Genomic DNA, 25,270 nt, shown 5'->3' on the forward strand with positions numbered 1-25,270 from the left:
AGATATTCCATGCAAATATAACCAAAAGAGAGCAGGAGTGGCCATACTTATATCAAACAAAATAGATTTTAAGTCAAAAACTAACAAGAGGCATAAAAGGATATTATATAATGATGAAAGGGTCAGGTCATCAGGAAGATGTAACAATTACATATACATTCAACACCAGTGCACCCAAATATTTGAAGCAAACAAAGATGGAACTAAGGAAAGAAATAGATAGCAACACAGTAAGAGATTTCAATACTCCAGTATCAAGAAGGATAAAACATCCAGACAGAATATCAATACGAAACAGACAACTTGAATAACACTCCAGAGTAAATCAACTTGACAGACATACACAGAACATTCCACCCAATAGCAAAAGAATACACATTCTTCTCAACTGTACATGGAATATTCTCCAGGACAGATCACATATTAGATCACAAAATAAGTCATAATAACTTAAGAAGACTAAAATCATACCAACTATCTTTTCTGCCCACAATGGAATAAACTTTGATAACACAAAGAAAACTGGAAAATTCAAATGTATGAAAATTAAACAATAAATGGATCAAAGAAGAAATCAAAAGGGAAATTAGAAAATACCTAGAACAAACAAAAACATATCAAAACTTATGGGATGTAGCAAAAGCAATACTAGGAGAGAAGTTTATAAGGTAAATACTACATTAAGAAAAGAAAAAAAAATCTCAAAAACAAACCCTAACTTTACACTGCAAGGAACCAGAAAAAGAAAAAATAAGCCCAAAGTCAGCAGAAGGAAATAAAAATCTCAAATAGATGTAAACAGAGGATAGAGAAACAATAGGAAAAAAATATAAAAAGGAATTTTTAGAAAAGGTCAACAAAGTGAAAAACCTTTAACTAGACTAAGAAAAAAGGAGAGATAACTCAAAATCAGAAGTGAAAGAGGCAATACTACAACTGACACCACAGAAATACCAACAAGTTGGATAACCTAGAAGAAACAGGTAAAATTCTTAGAAATACATAACCTACCAAGACTGAATCATGAAGAAGTAGAAAATCTGAACACACCTATAACTAGTAAAGATAGTGAATCAGTAATCAAAAACCTTTCAACAAAGAAAAGCCTAGGACCAAACAGATTCAATGAGGAATTCTACCAAATATGTAACGAAGAATTAGTTAACACCAATCTTTCTCAAACCCTTCCAAAAATTGAAGAGGGAACACACCCAAACTCATTTTATGAAGCCAACATCACCTTCACACCAAAGCCACACAGACCCCACAAGTAAAGAAAACTACAATATCCCTGATGAATACAAATACAAAATTCCTCAACAAAATAATAACAAACCAAATCCAAGAGTATATTAAAAGGATAATACAGCATGACCAAGTGGGATTTATCCCTGGGATGCAAGGTATGTTTCAACATACAAAAATCAATATGATATAGCAAGTCTATAAAACAAAGCATAAAAATCACACAAATATATCAATGAAGAACAATCATTTGACATAATTCAACACTGTTTCGAGACAAAAACACACAACAAACTAGGAACAGATAACAATTTTCTCAAAATAACAAAAGCCATATATGAAAAGTCCACAGCTAACATCATGGTCAACAGTGAAAAACTGAAAGCTTTCCCTTTAAGATGAGGAACAAGGTAATGATGCCCACTTTTATCACCTGTATTCACCATCATACTGCAAGTTCTATCTAGAGTAATTAGGCAAGGAAAAAAAAAGGCCTATATGGAAAGCCTTTATATGGAAAGTAGGAAGTAAAATTATCCCTGTTCACAGATGACATGATCTTACATGTAGAATAATACCCTAAAGATTCCACAAAAAAAGCACATCAGAACAAATGCCAAAGTTGCAGGACACAAAATTAATACACAAAAATCAGTGACATTTCAATGTAGTAAAAACAAATAATCTGAAAGGGAAATTGAAAAAAAGAAACAGGCTCTGAAAACATTTCCTGGGTATGAATTATAGCTCAGCCCCTTTATTAGCTACAGATCTTAGAATAGTCACTTCATCTCCACACATCATTTTTTCGGAGATAACAGTGATAGGTACACACAGTTGTTCTGAGAATTAAATATGTTACATGTATGGGACAGTACACAGAAAACAGCAATTTTAAATATGACTAGTATTCAAAAATAAATATGATTAGTATTAATAATATTATCAATTAGATGGAAAAGGATCAAAGAGACACAAGAAAGCCAAGAAGAATTAGCTGTCACTAAAATTAAAGGAAAAGAGTGTTTGAGAAGTTAAAAATGTCAATATTGCTGTGCAGACAAGACAATGACTCTAAAATGTCCATTTAATAACAAAGAGTTTGATACATTTGGTAAAGGAGGTATGAAACAGACACTGAACACTACTTTAAGAGTGAACTTGAAAACCTCCCCTTTTTTAAAAATATAATTTATTGTCAATTGGCTAATGTACAGTGTATACAGTGTGCTCTTGGTTTTGGGGTTAGATTCCTATGATTCACAGCTTACATACAACACCCAATACTCATCCCAACAAGTGTCCTCCTCAACGCCCATCACCCATTTTTCCTCTCTCCCCTGCCCTCCCATCAACCCTCAGTCTGTTCTCTGTATTTAAGAGTCTCTTTGTAGTTTGTCTCCCTCCCTGTTTGTAATTATTTTTCCCCTTCCCTTCCCCCATGGTCTTCTGTTAAGTTTCTCAAGTTCCATCCACATTGCTGCAAATGGCATGATTTCATTCTTTCTCATTGCCAAGTAGTATTCCACTGTACATATAAACCATATCTTCTGCCAACATCTGTTGTTGCCTTATTAATGTTAGCCATTCTGACAGGTGTGAGGGGGTACCTCATTGTGGTTTTGATTTGTATTTCCCTGATGATGAGTGATGTTGAGCATGTTTTCATGTGTCTATTTGCCATCAGGATGTCTTCTTTAGAAACACGTCTATTCATGTCTTCTGCCCATTTCTTCACTGGATGATTATTTGTTTTTCAGGTGTTGAGTTTGGTCAGTTCTTTCATAGATTTTGGATACTAACCCTTTATACGATACATCATTTGCAAACATCTTTCCCCATTCCGTCGGTTGCCTTTTAGTTTTGTTGATCGTTTCCTTTGCAGTGCAGAAGCTTTTTATCTTGATGAGGTCTCAATAGTTCATTTTTGCTTTTAATTCCCTTGCCTCTGGAGACTTGTTGAGCAAGAAATTGTTGCGGCTGAGGTCAAAGAGGTCGTGGCCCGCTTTCTCCTCTAAGGTTTTGATGGTTTCCTGTCTCACATTGAGGTCTTTCATCCATTTTGAGTTTACTTTTGTGTATTCGGTAAGAAAGTGGTCTAGTTTCATTCCTCTGCATGTTGTTGTCCAGTTCTCCCAGCACCATTTGCTAAAGAGACTGTCTTTTTCCCACTGGATGTTCTTTCCTGCTTTGTCAAAGATTAGTTGGCCATACATTTGTTGGTCCAATTCTGGGTTCTCTATTCTATTCCATTGGTCTATGTGTCTGTTTGTGTGCCAATGACCATACTGTCTTGATGATTACAGTTTTGTAGTAGAGGCTAAAGTCTGGGATTGTGATGCCTCCAGCTCTGGTTTTCTCTTTCAACATTACTTTGGCTATTCGGGGTCTTTTGTGGTTCCACACAAATTTTAGGATCGTTTCTTCCAGCTTTGAGAAGAATGCCAGTGCAATTTTGATTGGGATTGCATTAAATGTGTAGACTGCTTTGGGTAGTATCGACATTTTAACTATTCCAATCCTCTCCCTTCTCAGAACTCCTGTTGAACATATATAGTCTGTTGTACATTGCTTATCTATCATTATGATTATATCACAATGTATTGCTTTGTATCTTCTTAACTAGGAGGGCATGCCAAAGCAGCACTTTCCAGAACCAAAGAGAGTTCCTTAAATACAAATTCCAGTCTCACTCTTAGAGCACAGAATGAGCTTGCAACTTTCTAAGATGTCTAAGTGACAACCATCTTGAAAGAAGTGTTTAGATATTCAGTTCCCACTGCTACTTCTTTATAATATATCTGTATACTTGGGGTGCCCAAGTGGCTCAGTCGGCTAAGCATCTGACCCTTGATTTCGGCTCAGGTCACGATCTCACGGTTCATGAGTTCTAGCCCCACACTGGGCTCTGTGCTAACAGCTCGGAGCCTGCTTGGGATTCTCTCTCCCCCCACTCTGCCCCTACCCTGCTCATGCTTGCTCTCTCTCAAGATAAATAAATAAACTTAAAAAAAATAAAATGATTGGGGTGCCTGGGTGGCTCAGTCAGTTAAGCGTCCAACTTCGGCTCAGGTCATGATCTCACAGTTCGTGAGTTCGTGCCATGCATTGGGCTCTGTGCTGACAGCTGAGAGCCTGGAGCCTGCTTCAGATTCTGTGCCTCCCTGTCTCTATGCCCCTTTCCCCACTTTGCACTCTCAAAAATAAACAAACATTTTAAAAATTTTTTAATAAAAATAATAAAATAAAACGATTAACTTAGGAACCTGGGTTTAAAAACGGAAAGTACAATAAATCTGTTTCTAACCTAATAACCTATTGACCCACTGACCTAATTTGGAATTTAGGTGCGTTAAATCTGATATCACAAATATTCTGGGACTGATGGGTCTATTAACATTAATTAAAAGTAGCACTGAAATTTAATTGACTGGTATATAAAAACCCAAGCATCAATCCTTAACTATGTTTATCACCATTTATGAAAAATTCTAACTTGTTTCTGCAGAGTACTCAATGTTTGTATTATAGTTAAAAAGATAATTATTCCCAAAAGAACAATTTTAACTTGCAAATATTTAAATACTTTTTAAATTATTTGTTTAATGTAGGAGTAAAGATGAAATTAAACAGTTCTCAACTTATTCAATACTAAATGGGAACATCAGCTTACCTCTACAATGGATGTAAAATATTAGCAAGATGAAAAATATCCTTGACTCTATATAAAGCAGTTTCCAAGACCAATTTATTTATTTATTTATTATTATTATGTTTTTTTTATTTATTTTTGGGACAGAGAGAGACAGAGCATGAACGGGGGAGGGGCAGAGAGAGAGGGAGACACAGAATCGGAAACAGGCTCCAGGCTCCAAGCCATCAGCCCAGAGCCTGACGCGGGGCTCGAACTCACGGACCGTGAGATCGTGACCTGGCTGAAGTCGGACGCTTAACCGACTGCGCCACCCAGGCGTCCCTCCAAGACCAATTTAAACTGAAAATTGACAGTAAGAACCAGAAACACACCCCAAACTTTCATGAACAGACCAGATTCTGACTCAACACAAACAACAAATGATACCAGAGCTCTCATCTTTCAAATGTCTAAATGTGACATTTTTCTGAAACCTCATTAAATAAAAAGGAAAAGTTAGCACAACTTTCTTAGTAGGACACAAGACTATTCCAATGATTCAACTAATGTATTTCTTCAAATAATGTCTGAGCTCCCTATTCATGTGATGGACTGGTCTCATCCACAGAATATACAAACACCATATTCCTTTTTCAGAGATGAGTCTGAGGCCAGAGCCTGTCCCTAGCCTCCACTAAGTCCCACAGATGATCTGAAGGTACAGAGCCAAAGCCTGAGTCTCAGAGTGAACTACACACTGAAGGAGATACCATTACCCTGAAACTACATCAACTCTGCACCAGGCCTCTTTACTAGGATCAGTAGAAAGAAAGAGGGGGCCCTTTGGCCACTAAAAGGAGCATGCCCTAATCCCTTGAGCCTGTAAATATGTTACCTTACGTGGCAAAAAGGGACTTTGCAGATGTGATTAAGGTTAAAGATCTTGATGGAGAGATTATCCTGAATTATCTGTGGGTATAGTGCAATCATGTGAGTCTTTAAAAGCAGAGGACCTTTCAGACACATGCACCCCATGCTTACTGCAGCATTATTTACAATAGCCAAATTATGGAAGCAGCACAAGTGTCCATTGATAGATGAATGGATAAAGATACGGGGCACCTGGGTGGCTCAGTCGGTTGAGCATCTGATTCTTGATTTTGGCTCAGGTAGTGATCCCAGGGACGTAGGATCGAGCCCTGCTCGGGATTCTCTCGCTCTCCCTCTGACCCTCTCCCCTGCTCTCTCTCTTTAAAATAAAAAAATTAAAAACAAGATGTTATATATATGTATACACACATACATACACACACACATACACACACACACTGGAATATTCTTCAGCCATAAAAAAGAATAAAATCTTGCCACATGCAGCAACATGGATGGAGCTAGAAAATATAATGCTAAGCAAAGTAAGTCAGTCAGAGAAAGACAAATACCACATGATTTCACTCATATGTGGTATTTAAGAAACAAAATAAATGAGCAAAGGGGGGGGGGGGAGGGAGGGAGGGAGAGAGAGACCAAGACACAGACTTAATTATAGAGAACTGATGGTTACCAGAGGGGAGGTTGGTGGGGGAATGGGTTAAATAGGTGACGGGGATTAAGGAGGGCACTTGTGAAGAGCACTGGGTGATGTATGGAAGTGTTGAGTCACTATATTATATATCTAAAACTAATATAACATTGTATGTTAACTATGCTGGAAATAAAATTGAAAAAATTTTTAAAAAGCAGAGGACCTTTCAGCTGTGGTCAGAGAGAAATTATGAGACAGGAGAAGGACCAGAAAGATGCAATGTTGCTGGTTTTGAAGGTGGAGGAAAAGGGCCATAAGACAAGGAATGTGAGGTATCAAGAAGCTTGAAAACACAAGGAAACAGATTCTCCCCTGAAAGGAGAGAAAGGAATTTTCCAGAATGGAATGCACCCCTGCTGATACCTTGATTTTATTAGTCCAGTGAGACCTATTATGGAACCACCGGGCTGCGGGACTGTAAGATAATAGATTTTTATTGTTTTAAGACTTTAAGTGGTAATTTGTACGACAGCAACAGAAATTTAATACAAGTCCAAATATCTCTGGCTGCTCTTGGTAAGTTTGCCTTTCTCAAACCCTCTCTGCCTCAATATTTACAATAACCTGCCTAGGAAACAATCAAGATTAATCTCACTATGTCCTACTTTCCTTTTATATCAGTCACCAGGAAAGGCCCAAACCCTCCACATCACAACCCTCCCCCCATTACCTGGATTCTTGTCCTCATTTACTCTTTATATCGCCTCATTGATCCCTTTGTCCTTCCTTTCCCAATTTCCAAACTCCTTTAACTGTTCTCTGGAACTCATGATATCATGAGCAAAATCTCCTATTGCCTCCATACCGCTGTTGCACCTCTTCACCTTCCTTGTACTAACTGAAGCCCCACTCTCCTCTCGGAGCTCTGCTCTAACTCCAGTCCTTTCGAATGACAGCTGTTTTCCTCTCCCATGTCACAGATGACTAGGTCTTGGTGGTGAGGTGGACCTCCTTGTTCCTCACTGTCATTCCTGAATTACTCCCCTTTCTCCCCCCTCCCCGAAATCCCCAGCTTCAGATCTCATGCCTCCAGACAATGTCAGAAACTACCCTCTCCATGTTGTAACCATTCAAAAACTCCCAGAGCAAGCCCTCTCATTCCCTTGGGGTTATTACTCTCTCCAATACCTCTTCTGTCATTGTTTTTGCATTTTAATATCTGTAACAACTATCCGCCCAACATCTTGGCCTTTACTTCCTCTCTTCCAACAATTCTGTGCACCATCCTATCTCCCACTCATTCCCTGGAATTATTCTAGAACTCACCATTGGAAACAATCACATGCCTCTCCATATTCTCAATTCCAAACACCTGATCCTTCTATATAGCTCACACAAACTGAGATAGCACGTGACCCGCCTGATTCAAAACCACAAAAAACACATTTTTTAAAATGGGCAGTATAGCTTTAATTTATTTGTGCCTATGTCTTTTTTTCCCCAACTTGTCCTAGCCTCCTAATCTTTGCTGGGCTCTCACAGTTTCTCATCCCAGAAAAGGCAGAAAGGAGAAAAGCAAGTTTATCTGAGATGGTCAGGGAATATCTGAGAGACAGAAATGCTTAATTCTTTTTCAAGTTTTGTCTAAACACCATGCCTTCCTTTTTGCCATTAAATCCTTCGTGCACTTATAATATGAATAAGCCACTCCATGAGCCATTCTGTGGTGAAATGCAATGATTGCTCACAACTCTATATAGCCCAAGTCATGCTGATAAAACTTTTTATAATTCCAACTTAACAGCATTTACTTCTACAGGCACAAACAATACAAATATTAAAGGACATGTGAAGGAGAAACCAAGGCTTCTGAAGGTCACTTTTCCTTTTCAGCTTCATTCTATTTCTCTGGCCTCATCTCCCATTCCACCCTCACTGTACACACACTCCCTGCTCTCTAGCCACAATGAACTTCTTGCCATTCCTATGAGGTAGCAAACAAAGACTCCCAGGTACACAAAAGTCCATTCATCAACGTCCAACATATTATCAACACGAATGACTTAATAAACTAGAATTCACATTCATAGGAAATCACATTGTCATTCACATCAGGATTCAATTAATCAATATGTAAAATTCATGCTGTAAGTGAAAAACTAAATAGATGTGCTATGTGTTAGTTTCCTATGGCTTCTAGAACACATTACCACAAACTTAATGGAATGAAAAAACATAAATGTATTCTCTCCCAGTTCTAGAGATCTGAGCCTAATACAGGTCTCACTAGGCTAAACTCGAAGTGTCAGTAGGACTGTGTTCCTTTCTGGAAACTTTAGCAAAAAATCTGTTTCCTTGCCTTTTCAACCTTCTCAAGGCTGCTCATATTCCTTGGCTCAAGGCTCCCCACCTCAATCTTCAAAGCCAGCAGCAGACATGTTCTTCTGCTGCCATTTCTTTTGCCTCCCTTTCCCACCCTTATAAATACCCTTGTGATTGATGACATTGGGCCCACCCAGATAATCCAAGATAATCTTTCCAACTGTAATTTCTCTTTGTCACATTAACCTAACATAGTCACAGGTTCTGGGAATCAGGACATGGACATCTTTGAAGAACCGTTATTCTGCCTACCACATTTCATGACCCAAGAAGTCTCTCTTTGGTGAAAACAAAATTAAGTATCTTTGGGGAAGATAAGACATTAAAGAACAACAGGTAAAAGACTACACAACCATGTCAGGAAGTTTGGAACTTTTTCTTTGTTTTTGTATTATATTATTTTTTTTAATTTTTTTTTCAACGTTTATTTATTTTTGGGACAGAGAGAGACAGAGCATGAACGGGCAAGGGGCAGAGAGAGAGGGAGACACAGAATCGGAAACAGGTTCCAGGCTCTGAGCCATCAGCCCAGAGCCTGACGCGGGGCTTGAACTCACGGACCGCGAGATCGTGACCTGGCTGAAGTCGGACGCTTAACCGACTGCGCCACCCAGGTGCCCCTATATTATTAAAGTAGCTATCTTTTCCCTTCAGGTTTCCTCAAGGGAACTGAAAAATAATGTGGATGATAATTCCTGCTCCAGGAGTTCAACTGCAACTTTCAAGTCTAACTTTATTGCTATATGGCAGCAACAGGCTCTATGTCTGGTTTTCTGAATGGCAAAAGTTAATGTCCAAATGAATCTGAAAGCATACTTTTCCCTTTTGGACAACTATTTAATGTGCTATACCATATATTAAAAAAAGCATAATTTATAAGTGTCAAACAGGTGTCCAAAGAAGATTAATTAAATCCCAGCCTTTGTGGATTGGCCTATTTTAAAAAGATAAGTAAGTGTATGAAAATTTCTGAGTTGGATCTGAGGGTAGAGGGAGAGGAAGCAGGAGAGAGAGGGAGGAGGAGGGGGAGGGGAAAGGGAGAGAGGAAATGAACGCAGGAACCTGTTAGGAAATTTGATTTTTTTTAAATTCTGTTTTAATGTTTATTCACTTTTGAGGGAAAGTGAATTCACTTTTGAGGGAAAGTTCGGGGCTCGAACTTACAAACCGTTTGAGCCAAAGTCAGACACTTAACCAACTGAGCCACCCAGGCGCCCCAGGAAATTTGATTAATATTATGAAAATACCAGCTCATGAGATATTTAAAAACTTAAAACCAATATATACAAATATGATAATGCTTTGACATATTATATGGCCACCAGAACCACGTAAAATGCCACTAAAAAGATACCAATTTTTAAAGCCGCAAGTATTCCTCTAACTTTTTGCAGGATAATCACTTTATAAAACAGGCAGTTGTTTTGACCTATTAAAACTCGAGTAAACTGCCAGGTTGCTTTTGTGCAGCCAAGTAGGCCAAGCAAGTTCCCAACCATCTGAAAACTAGTTCAAACATCTTTAGATGCATCCTGAACCACAAATTATTCAGAAAATTACCATACGGTATTTCTCCTTCACTAAAATAATCATTATACCTACATTTCAAGATAAACTTACTCTTTTTACATTGTAAGATTTTTCAGTATGAATCATATTTGCTATCCATTTCTACTTATCTCTCTATCCCTATTTACTTTCAAAGCTTTGAAATAAATATACATGGGTCTCTTAGTTGACTATTACTGTTTTTTAAACTTGCTTAAACTGATTTAAACTAGTTGCTGGATCCTCCCCTGAAATGAGAAGGTCTTAAAAAATGGTAGGCCGAGACCCTATCTGAATCTATGGAGTAGCAAGGGAGACGGGCTCACACTGCAGACACATCTTTGTAGAACGCAAGCAGGAGTAATTAAGGATAAGAGAGGATGTATGAATCACAGCCAGAAGGCCTATGACCAGGTTTCATAAGGTGCAACCTGGCCTTGACAAGTATTATAGAACAGAGACACACCCTTGATACAGAAGACAGAGGATGTGAGATTTCTATGGATTTATCTTTATGTCTGCTATTGAGCCAGTAAATTCATACTTCATATATTGTAGTTTTCAGTTCTGAAATTTCCATTTGATTCCTTTACATGGTTTCTGGTTTTCAGAGGAGAACGATGCTTCCATTCATTTCAAGAGTGTTCACTTTTACCTCAAGGAGTACAGATAGAAAAAGACTTTAAAGCAACTGTTACAATAATTCCATCATCTGGCTCATCTCAGGTTTGGCATGTTTATTGTCTTTTCCCTTAAAAAGTGATCAGATTGTCCAGTTTCTTTGTATGTCAAGTAATTTTGGATAATATCTTAGATATAACTTATATCTTAGATACTAGGTTATGAAACTCAAGATTCTATTAACCTCTTCTGGATAACTCAATTTATGTAAGTTTAAACTGCAAGTTCTGAAATTGCTTCTGTGGGTGGCAGTTCGAATGTCAGTTCAGTTTTTAAAGCCTTTATTTTTACTATGTTACTTGGGTTTATCCTCTGCAAGCATCACTCAGAGGCAAGTCTGGATCTGAACGGAGGTTTATATCACAGTTCAGTTCTCTAAGTCTTTGCTGTCTTTCTTTGGGTCTGTTCTGTGCATGTGTAGCTCATGAGTGAGGTGGGATGTTTATGGGTTCACACTCACAATTAGGAAATCTCCTCTCAGTTCTCTTCTCCCTGAGATTTCCCCAGCATGCTCGTTTCCAGAAGTCTCTTTCCCAACTCCTCTGGCCAGAGAAATTATTTTCTCTCAGAGTTTTAAGTGTTTGTGCCACCATGGCAGTGCAATTTACTGAGCAGAAACAGTCTCAGGGCAGGCTTGAGAGAGAAGAAAAAAAAAAAAGGGGGGGACCCCCTTTTCCTTATCCTCTGGCTAGAAATAGGGGCTTCTCTTGAAGTTTCTGCTAACTGCTACACCCACTGTGCAGCTCCACAGTGGAGCCCACCATTTCATCAAAGCTGGATCGTGGAACAAGAAAAATGATAAATTCACAATTATTCAGGCAACTCTTCAAATTATGACTTCCCTTCTCAATTTGCCGATGATTAATTTTCAGTCATTGGACAGTTGGTTTTTGTATTAAGAGTTTCAAGGTCTAATCAGTCAGAGAATTAGGCTTACTCCATCTTGGTCTACCTACTGTATTATATCTATGTCCCAACAGACTTTTCACCTACTGGCTTTAGTAGTCATTGACTGATCATTATCTAGATCCACTATTTCATTAGGAATTGCACTGTGGTGATTTTCTAATCCTATTATTTTCTCAGCATTTCTTATCAGCTGGGATTATTCCATAAAGTAAACTTTTCCTCTGAACTATTTGGTTATCCTGGAATATAATCTGTGCAGAAAAACATTAAATGGTTGATTCTTTAATTTACAAATGATTTTCAGAGTAATGACCTGGTGCCTATGAGAATTTTTTTTTATTTTTATTTTTAAATTTTTTTTTTTTAACGTTTATTTATTTTTGAGACAGAGAGAGACAGAGCATGAACAGGGGAGGGGCAGAGAGAGAGGGAGACACAGAATCTGAAACAGGCTCCAGGCTCTGAGCTGTCAGCAGAGAGCCCGACGCGGGGCTCGAACTCATGGACCGTGAGATCGTGACCTGAGCCGAAGTCGGACGCTTAACCGACCAAGCCACCCAGGCGCCCCGAGAATTTTTTTTTTTAATATTATGATGAACTTCTGGAATCGTATATCTGTGTTTCAATCTACTGTAGTCATTACATTTTTTAAATCTATTTTTATGAAAAATGTCAAATATACACAAAAGTAAAAAGAATAATGTAATTAACCAACATATCACCCATTTAACAATTATCAAATCACAGTCAATCTGGTTACATCTAGCCTGCCCCTTCTCTGTTCCTCCCCACCCTCCCTTACATTATTAAAAGCAAATCCTCGGGGAGCCTGGGTGGCTCAGTCAGTTAAGCGTCAGACTTCGGCTCAGGTCGTGATCTCGCGGTCCGTGAGTTTGAGCCCCGTGTCCAGCTCTATACTGACAGCTCAGAGCCTGGAGCCTGTTTCAGATTCTGTGTCTCCCTCTCTCTGACCCTCCCCCGTTCATGCTCTGTCTCTCTCTGTCTCAAAAATAAACGTTAAAAAAAATTTTTTTTAATAAATAAATAAACAATAAAAGCAAATCCTCAAAACTGTGTCACTGCATCTTTAAACACTTCAGTACAAATCTATAAATTACAAGGACTATTAAAAAAACATAACCACAATATCATTATCATACCTTAAAAAGTTAAGATAAAACTTCTATAAACAAAATTAAATTAAAAAAAAAATTAGATTCTGAGAGAAATTTTAAAAGGCTTAAATATATAGAGGTACTACCATAGTAAAGGTATTGAAACTTTAATATTGAAAGATGTCCAATAGGGGCGCCTGGGTGGCGCAGTCGGTTAAGCGTCCGACTTCAACCAGGTCACGATCTCGCGGTCCGTGAGTTCGAGCCCTGCGTCAGGCTCTGGGCTGATGGCTCGGAGCCTGGAGCCTGTTTCTGATTCTGTGTCTCCCTCTCTCTCTGTCCCTCCCCCGTTCATGCTCTGTCTCTCTCTGTCCCAAAAATAAATAAACGTTGAAAAAAAAATTAAAAAAAAAAAAAGATGTCCAATATACATCCAAGTTGATTTGTAGATTTAATATTAAGCTAATCAATAATATTGACAATATTAAATAACAAATAACACTAAACTTGCTTACTATTATTTTAAACTTGCTTATTATTAAGCAGGATATCTATTTATTCAGGAAACTGACAGGTTGAGTATAAAATTTTTATTGAAATTCAAAGGATCAAGAAAACCAAGGCAATTGTGAAAAGCATAATTGGAGGATTTAAAGCTATAGTAATTAGAAGAGTATGGCACTCCGCAACAACAGACCAATGGAACACAATGGAGTCCAAAAATAGACCCACAAATAAACACTCACCTGAATTACAACAAAGACTAATATATTACAAAAGGGAAAGGACAGTCTTTTTGATGATTTTTGATAAAATGGGTTTCCATATAGAAAATAAAATGAACCATGAATCCTTTCACATACCATGTATAAACTTAAATGTAAAAGTTAAAACAATCAAGTTTATAGAAGAAAACATACAAAAATACCTTCTTGGCTTTGGGCTAGGCAAAGATTTCTTAAAACACAAAAGGCACTAACCATAAAAGAACAGTTTGATAAAATTGACTATATTAAAATTAAGGGTCATGTAGTAAATATTTTTAGCTTTCTGGACCTAAGGTCTCTGATGCAACTACTGTACCTAATTCTACCACAAGAGCCATACACAATACATAAAAAGAGTGGCTGTGTTCCAATAAAGCTTTATTCACAGATGCTCGAATTTGAATTTCATATCATTTTCATGTCACAAAATAGTATTCTGTTGAGATTTTTCTTCCTCCAATCATTTAAAAATGTAAACGCTACTTAGCTCATGGGTCATACAAAAACAAGCAGCAGGCTAGACTTGGTATTTTGCTGACTCCTGACAGGCTTGCTTGTAAGCTAGAGTTGCAGTGGGTGACTGGCCCTTCTTTACCTCAACCAACTAATTCTTCATTGCTCAACTTAAAATGTAACAGGAAATAACTTATTTTACTTTTTATTCATTTGTAAGTCACCCTGTTTATCTCAGAAGATGTTTTAATTCTTACTCCTGAGTAGTAACTTTGAAAAATTTCAAGAGTTTGTGAAAAGACAATACTTTACATCTGGATATTAATTATCTTACCAATGAATAACTTTTTACTCCTCAAAAAAATTAAAATTCTAAAGGTACCAAGGCAGGTAGCAGGTCATGCTTTAAATAGTTTTATAATACTCCATCTTATCTTGTCAGAACACTGCAAACCTCACTGCACCCAATGAGTTATGCAAAAAAAAAAAAAAAAAAAGGCACGGCATACCTCTGAGCTCAAAATGAAGACTGAAGATACCTAGTGAAACTCACCAAGTTCTAAAGGTTCATCTAAGATGAATGTAGAATGTTCTGAAGAAATGTTAAACTGTGATAGAATCAGCTTCTAAGTTTCAGCAACTTTACAGGAAAAAATTAAAATAAAAATTCTGGAAAACAAGTAACAATGTCTCTAGTATTTTTTTCCCATCCATGTATATACAGCATTAATTGGGGCCTCCTATGTGCCAGGAATCGAGGATGCAGCAATGAACATGTCAGATGCCATCAATCCCTATAGGGAGCTCACTATGTAGGGCAACTCCAAATGGGATGAAAGCCTTATGGGATAAAAGCCTTTAAGAATCATGATGTTGTGAGGAGAAAGCTGGGAGAAATACAAACCAGTCTGGTGGGAATTCACTAGGAATGGTCCCCTAAAGGTGGGGCATTAAATGCAAACATGAGTAGGATCTGGCCAAATAAAGCAAGGCAGGAGGAAGAGAAAGTGTTCCATCCAAAGGGAATAGCAAGTTCAAAAGGCCAGATATAAGAGAAAATGTGGCATTTGTGCTGAAGTAAAATAAGCCCACGTGGCTGGTCAGAGTAAGAAAAGAGATGAAAAGATCATTCTCTGAGACAAGATAGATACGGGAGGAAATTAAGAAGTGAAGAAATTTGCCTTGAGTCACAGAATCATACAGGCCTACAAGGCAGAACCTATTTTATTTTATTTTATTTTATTTTATTTTATTTTATTTTATTTTATTTTAATTTTATTAATTTCAAAAAGGTATCATCAAAATGTGATAAATCAATCAAGATGGAATTCCAAATGTTCAACTAACCCACAGGTTTCTTTCTCCCTCTCCTACTACTACTAAAAAGTAGTTGAAGCACAAGATACTTTATCCCCAAGTGGGATGGGTGTCCATCAAGTTTGAAGACATTGTAGAGTCACATATTCTTGGAGCAGAATTTTGAAAGTACTTATAATACCAGCTTTCACATTATTCTCATGCGTTGCTGGTGGGAGTATAAACTGGCACAAACTTACAGAGAACAATGTATCAATATCTTAACAAAACCATAAATGTCTTACCCTTTGGTCCAGCAATATAGTGGGTTATAAACATTTTAAAAATAAAACAGGATACAGAAAAAAAAATTATAGTATAAGACACCTAGTTATTGTAAGGGTATTTCTTGAAATTTTTGTTTCAGATCTGTTTCTGAGTATGTATATGTATACATACACATATATACACATACATACACACACACACACACACACACACACACACACGCTGGGTCATAAAATAAAATATGTTTATTATAGGCTATAGTCAGAGAAGTTTGAAAGCCATTGTTTCAGCTCAAAAAGACAGCCTTAGACAAAGGTACAACCTGATACTTTGGGAAGGCAGGGTTCAATGCCAGGAAATGAAGAAGTAAAAGGAAAATAAAGCATATAAGGAGACAAAGTAAACACAAGCTAGTCCAATACCAAGCTATATAGATCCATGGGAAAACTTGGCATATTTGGAGTGAATGCAGAGGAGAAGAGGAAGAGAGAGAAGTTATCTGATCAAAAACGTGACAGAAGAATCCAGCAAAGTTGTCCCAAAAGTATTAATTTTTAAACAGAATTCCAAATATTTGTTTTCCTCATAAGACATTATTTTCTTTGCTAACTTTTTAAAGGCAAATTTTAAATTATATATGTGGCTGACACTTGTCGTTCACATTATATTTCTATTGGACAATGCTGGTTTGGACCTGGAGTGCTATTTTCTCTTTGCATTCATCTGCTGATTTGTCAAAGAGACGTGAAATATCTTCCACTGTCATTTTTCCTCTCTTCACCACTTTGGACAGAAATGAAAATTTCTGAATTCTCAACTGCATTCAGTGAAAACTAAAAGGGAACCTACAAACATGGTGTGTCTCCAAGGTTCCTTTATAACTTGTTGAAATATGATGCAATAACTTGGGTAATATAAAAAAATTAAAAACTGAAAACCTGGCACAACAGTGACAATCCCCCCCCCATATCCTATCATCCCATGTGATTCCATCATTCTTCTATTTTCATATCCTCTTTTTAGGGGAGATGGAAATAACTAATGAGTCATGAGGAAATAAAATATTTAAATGTAAATGAATACAAGACAGAATAAGTTTTATTCAATTTAAAAACAGTAAATTTTGCCTTTGTTCTTTGGAAGACCTCAAAGAAAGAATAACACTCTGGAAATACTAGTCCTTACAAATAGCTAAAAATGCTTTAAAAAAAAAGTATAATACTAAAGCCAATGGATATTAACAGTATGTACACTAAGGGCTAATCAAAAATTGGTAAATAAAAGAAAATTAATAATGCACTCTTCTTGCCTATCCTATCAAACTGTATCTCAAGGAAGGCAAAGAGACCTAGTTGATGAGAGTTAGTCCTTCCAAGAATTTCAGCTAATAAGAACAAAAGAAATGAATTACACAGATGGGCAATAATCATCAACAGATGTTAAAACCATTAGGAGAAAAAGTAATAGTGGATTTCACAATATATGACAATGTCACCATCTGTATGCACTAATCAAGCTTAGCATCTCCAAAAGTGAGAAAACCAGATATTATGTACCTCCTGATGTAACATGTAATACTCAGTACAATGTGTCAAATATTCTTGTTGAAAAAGAATCAAAATAGGATCAAACCTTTAGATCATATATTCTTAACTGGAACAATATCACACACAAGAGGTAAAAAGATCTTAAACAGTAAGTTAAAACAGTTTCTTATCCTCCAAAGCACAACACTATGATCTGTCCCCTGGGTCTCAGGAAGTAGACAGACAATGAAATAAAAAAATTTCTAAAAAGGCTCTTTAAGGGGACAATAATGAAAGAAAACAAAAAGATCAAACTTCTAGTTTACATTAAGACTGGAAGGGAATAAGTAAAATGACATCAGGAAAAAGCAATGAGACAAATCCAGAATGGGAAATATTCTATAGAACAAATGATCCAGTTCCTTCAACATGGAGGGGGGAAAAGGTAACAGCAGGGGAAGTGGGGGTCCATCAATTTTTCTAAAATTTAAAAGGACTTAAAGCCTTCAGTTTTAGAAATATACTCAGAAATACTTACAGATCAATGACATGTGGGATATACTTCAAAACAATATTAGGAAAGGATGAGTAAGAGTATAGATGAAAAAAGTTATTAAAGTTATTAAAGCTGGGTGACAGATGGAAGTTCATTATTCTATTGTGTATACTGTTCTATAGTTTAAAATATTCCATTGAAACAAAATCATGAGTTACTTGAGAAAGATTCTGCTTAAGGAATTAGAGCAGAACTACAAACATACAATGTAAAACAGGAGCTAGAAAAACAACTAAATAAGTACACCAATTAACCCTGGAAGAACCAGATTATTTAGGGTACAGAAGAAAACTCAAAAACAAAACAAAATATCGAGACACTCCTGAAGAAACTGCATTGCATGAAACAAAACCAGGATGCTATATATTTAACAAACAGTAATACAGATTTCTACACCAAGAACTGTTATAAATGCTATACAAATACAAACTCCTTTATCACATCAAGTGACCTAAGATTATTAAGTGGTGGAGCTGGGATCTAAACCCACACAGTCTGGCATTCTGGTTCTATTGCATAAGCCTGGAACTACTATACCATGTTGCTTTTTGAAATGATACAAGCAGAAAATAAGCTACTGTAATATTAGCAATGTACTTACAGACATTCACAGAAAGGCAGAAACATATAGTTGAAGGCATCTATCAGAATACATAATAGGGGTGCCTGGGTGGCGCAGTCGGTTAAGCGTCCGACTTCAGCCAGGTCACAATCTCGCGGTCCGTGAGTTCGAGCCCCGCGTCGGGCTCTGGGCTGACGGCTCAGAGCCTGGAGCCTGTTTCCGATTCTGTGTCTCCCTCTCTCTCTGCCCCTCCCCCGTTCATGCTCTGTCTCTCTCTGTCCCAAAAATAAATAAACGTTGAAAAAAAAAAAATTTAAAAAAAAAAAAAAGAATACATAATAAAAAAAAAAGAGAAAACATGAGAAGAGATAAATGACATAAAATCAATCCAAAAAGCCAGCATTCTGCTGGTGGGCATTTCAAAATGGGAGAACATAGAAAAACCAAGAAATATTACCAAATCATAATAAAAGAACATTTCCCATACGGAAAGGAAGACACATGCATTTCAACCACAAAGGGCCTACCAACTCGAGAGTCCAGAAAGAAGAACAAAAAATAACTCATACAAAGACAAATAACTAGAAGAGTCCAAACTAGAAAGATAAGATACTAAAGCTTCCAACAGAGAAGGAAGGAGTGTAAGTCCCAGAGTAACATCAGACTTAGCATCTTGACCCAAACAAAACAGAGCAAAACCCTTAAGTTCTGATGGAAATTAATCTGAATCTAAATTTCTACACGCTGCCAAACTATCAAGCAATTATGAGCAGGCCAAAGCCATTTTCAGACAGCAAGAATTTGGAACCTTGTACACTGGGATTAATCATAAGCACCTTGTGTATTGAAGTTAATTTAGGACACATTCCAGCCAAAAGACAGAGAATGCCATAAAAGAGACATATGTGGAATCTAAGAAAGAGTAAATCTAACCCAGAAATGCAGGAACATCTCTGAATGGTAAGACATACAGGCTTCCAAACCTATCAAGACTGAAGCAGGAAGGAGGAGGGCTCTAAAAGGGGTGTCTCCAGGAAAACTAGAGATTCTACCCAACAAATAACATATATTATGATTCAAGTATGAAACATCTGAGGAAATGTAAAGGTATATTTTTCTCCATCAAGGAAAAAGGCAATTAAAGACCATAATGGTGGAAGATGAACAATATAAAGCAAACTAGTAAGAATATAGGGGCGCCTGGGTGGCGCAGTCGGTTAAGCGTCCGACTTCAGCCAGGTCACGATCTTGCGGTGCGTGAGTTCGAGCCCCGCATCAGGCTCTGGGCTGATGGCTCAGAGCCTGGAGCCTGTTTCCGATTCTGTGTCTCCCTCTCTCTCTGCCCCTCCCCCATTCATGCTCTGTCTCTCTGTCCCAAAAATAAATAAACGTTGAAAAAAAAAATTAAAAAAAAAAAAAAATAAAGCAAACTAGTAAGAATATAAAGTCAGAATATAAAGCAAACTAGTAGTATGATTTTGAAAAACTTACTAATTCTAAGATCAGCAACCTAACCTTGATATCAAATTTTTTTTTAACTAAAAAAAAATTTTTTTTTAACGTTTCTTTATTTTTAAGAGATGGACAAAGAGACAGAGTATGAGTGGGGGAAGGGCAGGGAGAGGGAGACACAGAATCCAAAGCAGGCTCCAGGACCCGAGCTGTCAGCACAGAGCCCAATGCGGGGCTTGAACTCCTGAACCATGAGATCATAACCTGAGCCCAAGTCAGACACTTAACCAACTGAGCCACCCAGGCGCCCCTGATATCAAATATTTTATTTTTTGAGTTCCATTAGAATCATGACCTTGGACCCACTGAGAACAAAAAATAACCCTAGCTCAATGATTAACTGCAGTTTATTGTGTTTAGCTTTTAAAATCAAGCTACTGACAAGCCTAAATATGTTAATTCTTGTTACAGAACAGAATGAGATTGTTCATCATACACCTACTCAAATATTAAGAAAAATAGGAATGGAAATGAAGGAGAAGACACAAGATGGAGAAAAGGATAAAAGTCCTGGTGGTTTTTTTTTTTTTTTTTTTTTTTTAATTTTAAGCAATCTCTACACTCAACATGGGCTCAAACTTACAACCCCAAAATTAAGAGTCACATGCCCTACCAAATGAGCCAGCCAGGCACCCCAAAAGTCCTAGTGTTATCTTACATAACAGGGATTTAAAATACAACATTTGGGGCCCCCCCAAGGCTCAGTCAGTTAAGTGTCCAACTTCAGCTTAGGCCATGATCTCATGGTTCATGGGTTTGGACCCCATGTCGGGCTCTGTGCTGACAGCTCAAAGCCTGCTTCAGATCCTATTTTTCTCTCTCTTTCTGCCCCTACCCCGTTCTCTCTCTCAAAAAAAAAAACAAAAAAAAAAACATTAAAAATAAATAAAATGCAATTATTTAAGAAATTCAAGTATTTTAAAGTTGCAAAAATATTAATATAAGAATGAAATATTATTAAGTTTTAAGCTTTGGAATACAGAGAGAAAAGAGATTACAGACAGTATAAGCTAAATCCTCATCTTTTTCAGCAGGAATTCAAGAGACATAAATTAAAGTTAATTAATCAAGGTGCACCTGAGTGGCTCAGTCAGTTAAGCATCCGATTTTGGCTCAGGTCATGATCTCACTTGAGTCCTGCATCAGTCTCTGGACTGACAGCTCAGAGTCTGGAGCCTGCTGTGGATTCTGTGTCTCCCTCTCTCTCTCTACCTTTCCCCTGCTGAAGCTCTCTCTCTCCCTCTCTCTCAAAGATAAGTAAACATTTTTTAAAAAATTTTTAATAAAAAAAAATAAGGTTATTAATCAAGAAATAAAAGCAGGTCCCAAAGGAAGAAAAACCCAGGACCAGATGGCCTCACAGGAAATTCTCGAAAACATTTAAAAAATTAACACCAATCTTTCTCAAAGTGTTCCAAAGAATTAAAGAGGAGGGAACATTTCCAAATTCATTCTATGAGGTACCAGTACCCAGATACCAAAACCAGAAAAAGACACAACAAGAAAACTGCAGAGCAATATCCCTGATGAACAGTGATGCAAAAATCCTCAACACAATACTAAGAAACCAAATTCAACAGCACATTAAAAAGGATTATGTAGCATGATCAAGTGGTATGTATACCTAGAATGCAAGGATGGTTCAAAATACGAAAATCTATCAATGTAATACACCACATTAAGAGAATGAGGGGGAAAAACACATGATCATCTCAATTGATGCAGAAAAAGCATCCAACAAAATTCAACACCATTTCCCAATAAAAACACTCAATAAGCTAGGAAGAGAACTACCTCAACACAATAAAAACCTTGTATGAAATGTCCACAACTAACATCAATCATAATCAACAATGGAAAACTGAAAGCTTTTCTTCTAAGTTTAGGAACAAGGCAAGGATGCCCACTCTCATCACTTCTACTCAACACACTGCTGAAAGTCCTAGCTAGAGCAATTACTAGGCAAGAAAAATAATATTTCCTCTTTCATTTCTGATTTAGAGTCTTCCTTTTTTCTTAGTCTAGCTAAAGTTCTATCAATTTTATCTTTTCAAAAAACCAGCTATTAGTTTCATTCATCTTTTATATTGTTCTCAGTCTCTGTTTCATTTACCTCTGCTCTCATCTTTGTTTTCTTCCTTCTGCCAACTTTCGCCTTAGTATGTTCTTTTTCTAATTCCTTGAAGTGTAGTTAATTGTTTATTTGTCTTTCTTTGTTCTTAATCTAGGTATTTATTGCTAAAAACTTCCCACTTAAAACTGCTTTTGCTACATCCCATGTGTTTTGGTACTTTGTGTTCCCTTCTTTGTTTAAGCGATACAGTTTACTCTTGAACACAGATTTGAACTGCACAGGTCCACTTACACATGGGTTTTTGTCTTTGTTTTTTGATAAATACAGTACTATAAATTTTCCCTATGATTTTAATAACATTTTCTCTCTAGCTTACTTTATTATAAGGATATAATATATAATACACAAATCATACAAAATATGTTTCAATCAACTGATTATGTTATTAGTAAGGCTTCCTTCCAGTCAACAGCAGACTATTAGTAATGTTTTTAGGAAGTCAAAAGTTATCCATGTGGTACACCTGAGTAGCTCAGCCAGTTAAGCATTCAACTCTTGATTTCTAGCTCCACATGGGCGTGAAGCCTGTGTAAAGATTCTTTCCATTTGTGCTGGCTCAAGAAAAAAGAAAAGAAAAGAAAAGAAAAGAAAAGAAAAGAAAAGAAAAGAAAAGAAAAGAAAAGAAAAGAAGAAAAGAAAAGAAAAGAAGAGAGAAAAAAGAAAAGAGAAAAGAAGAGAAAAGAAAAGAAAAGAGAAAAGAAAGAAGAGAAAGAAGAGAAAGAGAAAGAAGAGAAAGAAGAGAAAGAAGAGAGAAAGAAAGAAAGAAAGAAAGAAAGAAAGAAAGAAAGAAAGAAAGAAAGGGAAAAAAGTTACATGTGGATTTTTGACTCCCACACTGTTCAAGGGTCAACTCTACTTTGATTTCCCTTTTATGTTCTTTAACCCATTGACTATTCAGGTAGGTGTTATTTAATTTCCACAGAACTGTGAATCTTCCAGTTGTCCTCCTGTTGTTTCTAGTTTCAAAACCCTATGGTTGGAAAAGATATTTGATATGAAATCAATCTTCTTACATTTGCTAAGGCTTATTTTGTGACTTAAGATATGCTCTATCCTAAAGAGTGTTCCATGTACACTTGGGGAAAATGTGTATTCTGCTGCTGTTGAGTGGAATGTTCTATTCTATATATAAGGTATATTTCATGTTTAGTGTTTACTTAGTTTCTGTCAAGATGATCCATCCACTGTTGAAAGTGGTGTATCAAAATCCCCTACTATTATTGTATTGCTGTCTATTTCTCCCTTAATTATATGTTATTTTCTTAAAATTTTTAGATACTCCATTGTTGGGTGCATATATATTTATAATTATTACATACTCTTAATGAATCAACTCCTTTTTCATTTTAGGACTCTGTCTCTTGATATAGTTTTGACTTAAAATCTACTTTGTTTGCTATTAAGTATAGCTACTCCTGCTCTCTTTGGTTTCCATGTGCATAGATAATCTTTTTCCATCCCTTCAATTTGAGCCTACATGTGTCCTTGAAGCCAAAGTGAGTCTTTCATAGGCATCATATAGTTGGGTCTTGTTTTTTAATCCAGTCAGCCACTCTATGCCTTTTGACAAGTAAATTTAATCCATTTGTATTTAAAGTAATTATTGACAGTTAAGAACTTACTAATGTCTATAGTTGCACCAAAAACCATAAAGTACCTAGGAATAAATCTAACCAAAGAGGTGAAAAACCTATACAGTGAAAACTATAGAAAGGCTGATGAAAGAAATTGAAGAAGACACAAAGAAATGGAAAAGGATTCCATGCTCCTGGATAGGAAGAACAAATATTGTTAAAATGTCGATACTACCCAAAGCAATCCACATATTCAATGCGATCCTTATCAAAGTAACACCAGCATTCTTCACAGGGCTAGAACAAATAATCCTAAAATTTGTATGGAACCAGAAAAGACCCCGAATACCAAATGAATCTTGAAAAAGAAAACCAAAGCAGGAGGCATCACAATCCCAGACTTCAAGCTATACTACAAAGCCGTAATCATCAAGACAGTATGGTACTGGCACAAGAAGACACTCAGATCAATTGAATAGAATAGAGAACTCAGAAATGGACCCATAAACGTATGGGCAACTAATCTTTGACAAAGCAGAAAAGAATATCCAATGGAATAAAGACAGTCTCTTCAGCAAGTGATGCTGGGAAAACTGGACAGCAACAAGCAGAAGAATGAACCTGGAGCACTTTCTTACACCATACACAAAAATAAACTCAAAATGGATGAAAGACCTCAATGTAAGACAGGAAGCCATCAAAATCCTCAAGGAGAAAGCAAGCAAAAACCTCTTTGATCTTGGCTGCAGCAACTTCTTACTCAACACTTCTCCAGAGGCAAGGGAAACAAAAGCAAAAATGAACTACTGGGACCTCATCAAAATAAAAAGCTTCTGCACAGCGAAGGAAACAATCAGCAAAACTAAAAGGCAACTGACAGAATGGGAGAAGATATTTGCAAATGACATATCAGATAAAGGGTTAGTATCCAAAATCTACAAAGAACTGATCAAACTCAACACCCAAAAAACAAATAATCCAGTGAAGAAATGGGCAAAAGACATGAATAGGCACTTCTCCAAAGAAGACATCCAGATGGGCAACTGACACATGAAAAAATGCTCAACATCACTCATTATCAGGGAAATACAAATCAAAACCACAATGAGATACCACCTTATACCTGTCAGAATGGCTAACATTAACAACACAAGCAACAACAGATGTTGGCAAGGATGTGGAGAAAGAGGATCTCTTTTGCATTGTTGGTGGGAATGCAAGCTGGTGCAGCCACTCTGGAAAACAGTATGGAGGTTTCTCAAAAAACTAAAAATAGAACTACCCTACCACCCAGCAATTGCACTACTAGGCATTTATCCAAGGGATACAGGTGTGCTGGTTCGAAGGGACATATGCACCCCATGTTTATAGCAGTACTATCAACAATAGCCAAAGTACGGAAAGAGCCCAAATGTCCATCGATGGATAAAGAAATGGATAAAGAAAATGTGGTGTGTATATGTGTGTGTATATATATATATATATATATATATATACATACATACACACACATATACACGCTGGAGTATTACTCAGCAATCAGAAAGAATGAACTCTTGCCAT

The 25,270-nt window shown here is 36.8% G+C and overlaps 1 protein-coding gene across 1 annotated transcript in view; it reads right to left on the bottom strand.

The window, feature by feature from the left end:
- CLOCK (clock circadian regulator) overlaps nucleotides 1-25,270 on the bottom strand; it is a 131,336-nt gene that overhangs the window by 88,708 nt on the left and 17,358 nt on the right. The window lies entirely within an intron of this gene.

Source organism: Lynx rufus, unplaced genomic scaffold (genome assembly GCF_022079265.1).
Source record: "Lynx rufus isolate CCGP_SWC_20201006 ecotype Redwood Valley unplaced genomic scaffold, mLynRuf1.p SCAF_3, whole genome shotgun sequence".
NCBI classification, from domain to species: domain Eukaryota; kingdom Metazoa; phylum Chordata; class Mammalia; order Carnivora; family Felidae; genus Lynx; species Lynx rufus.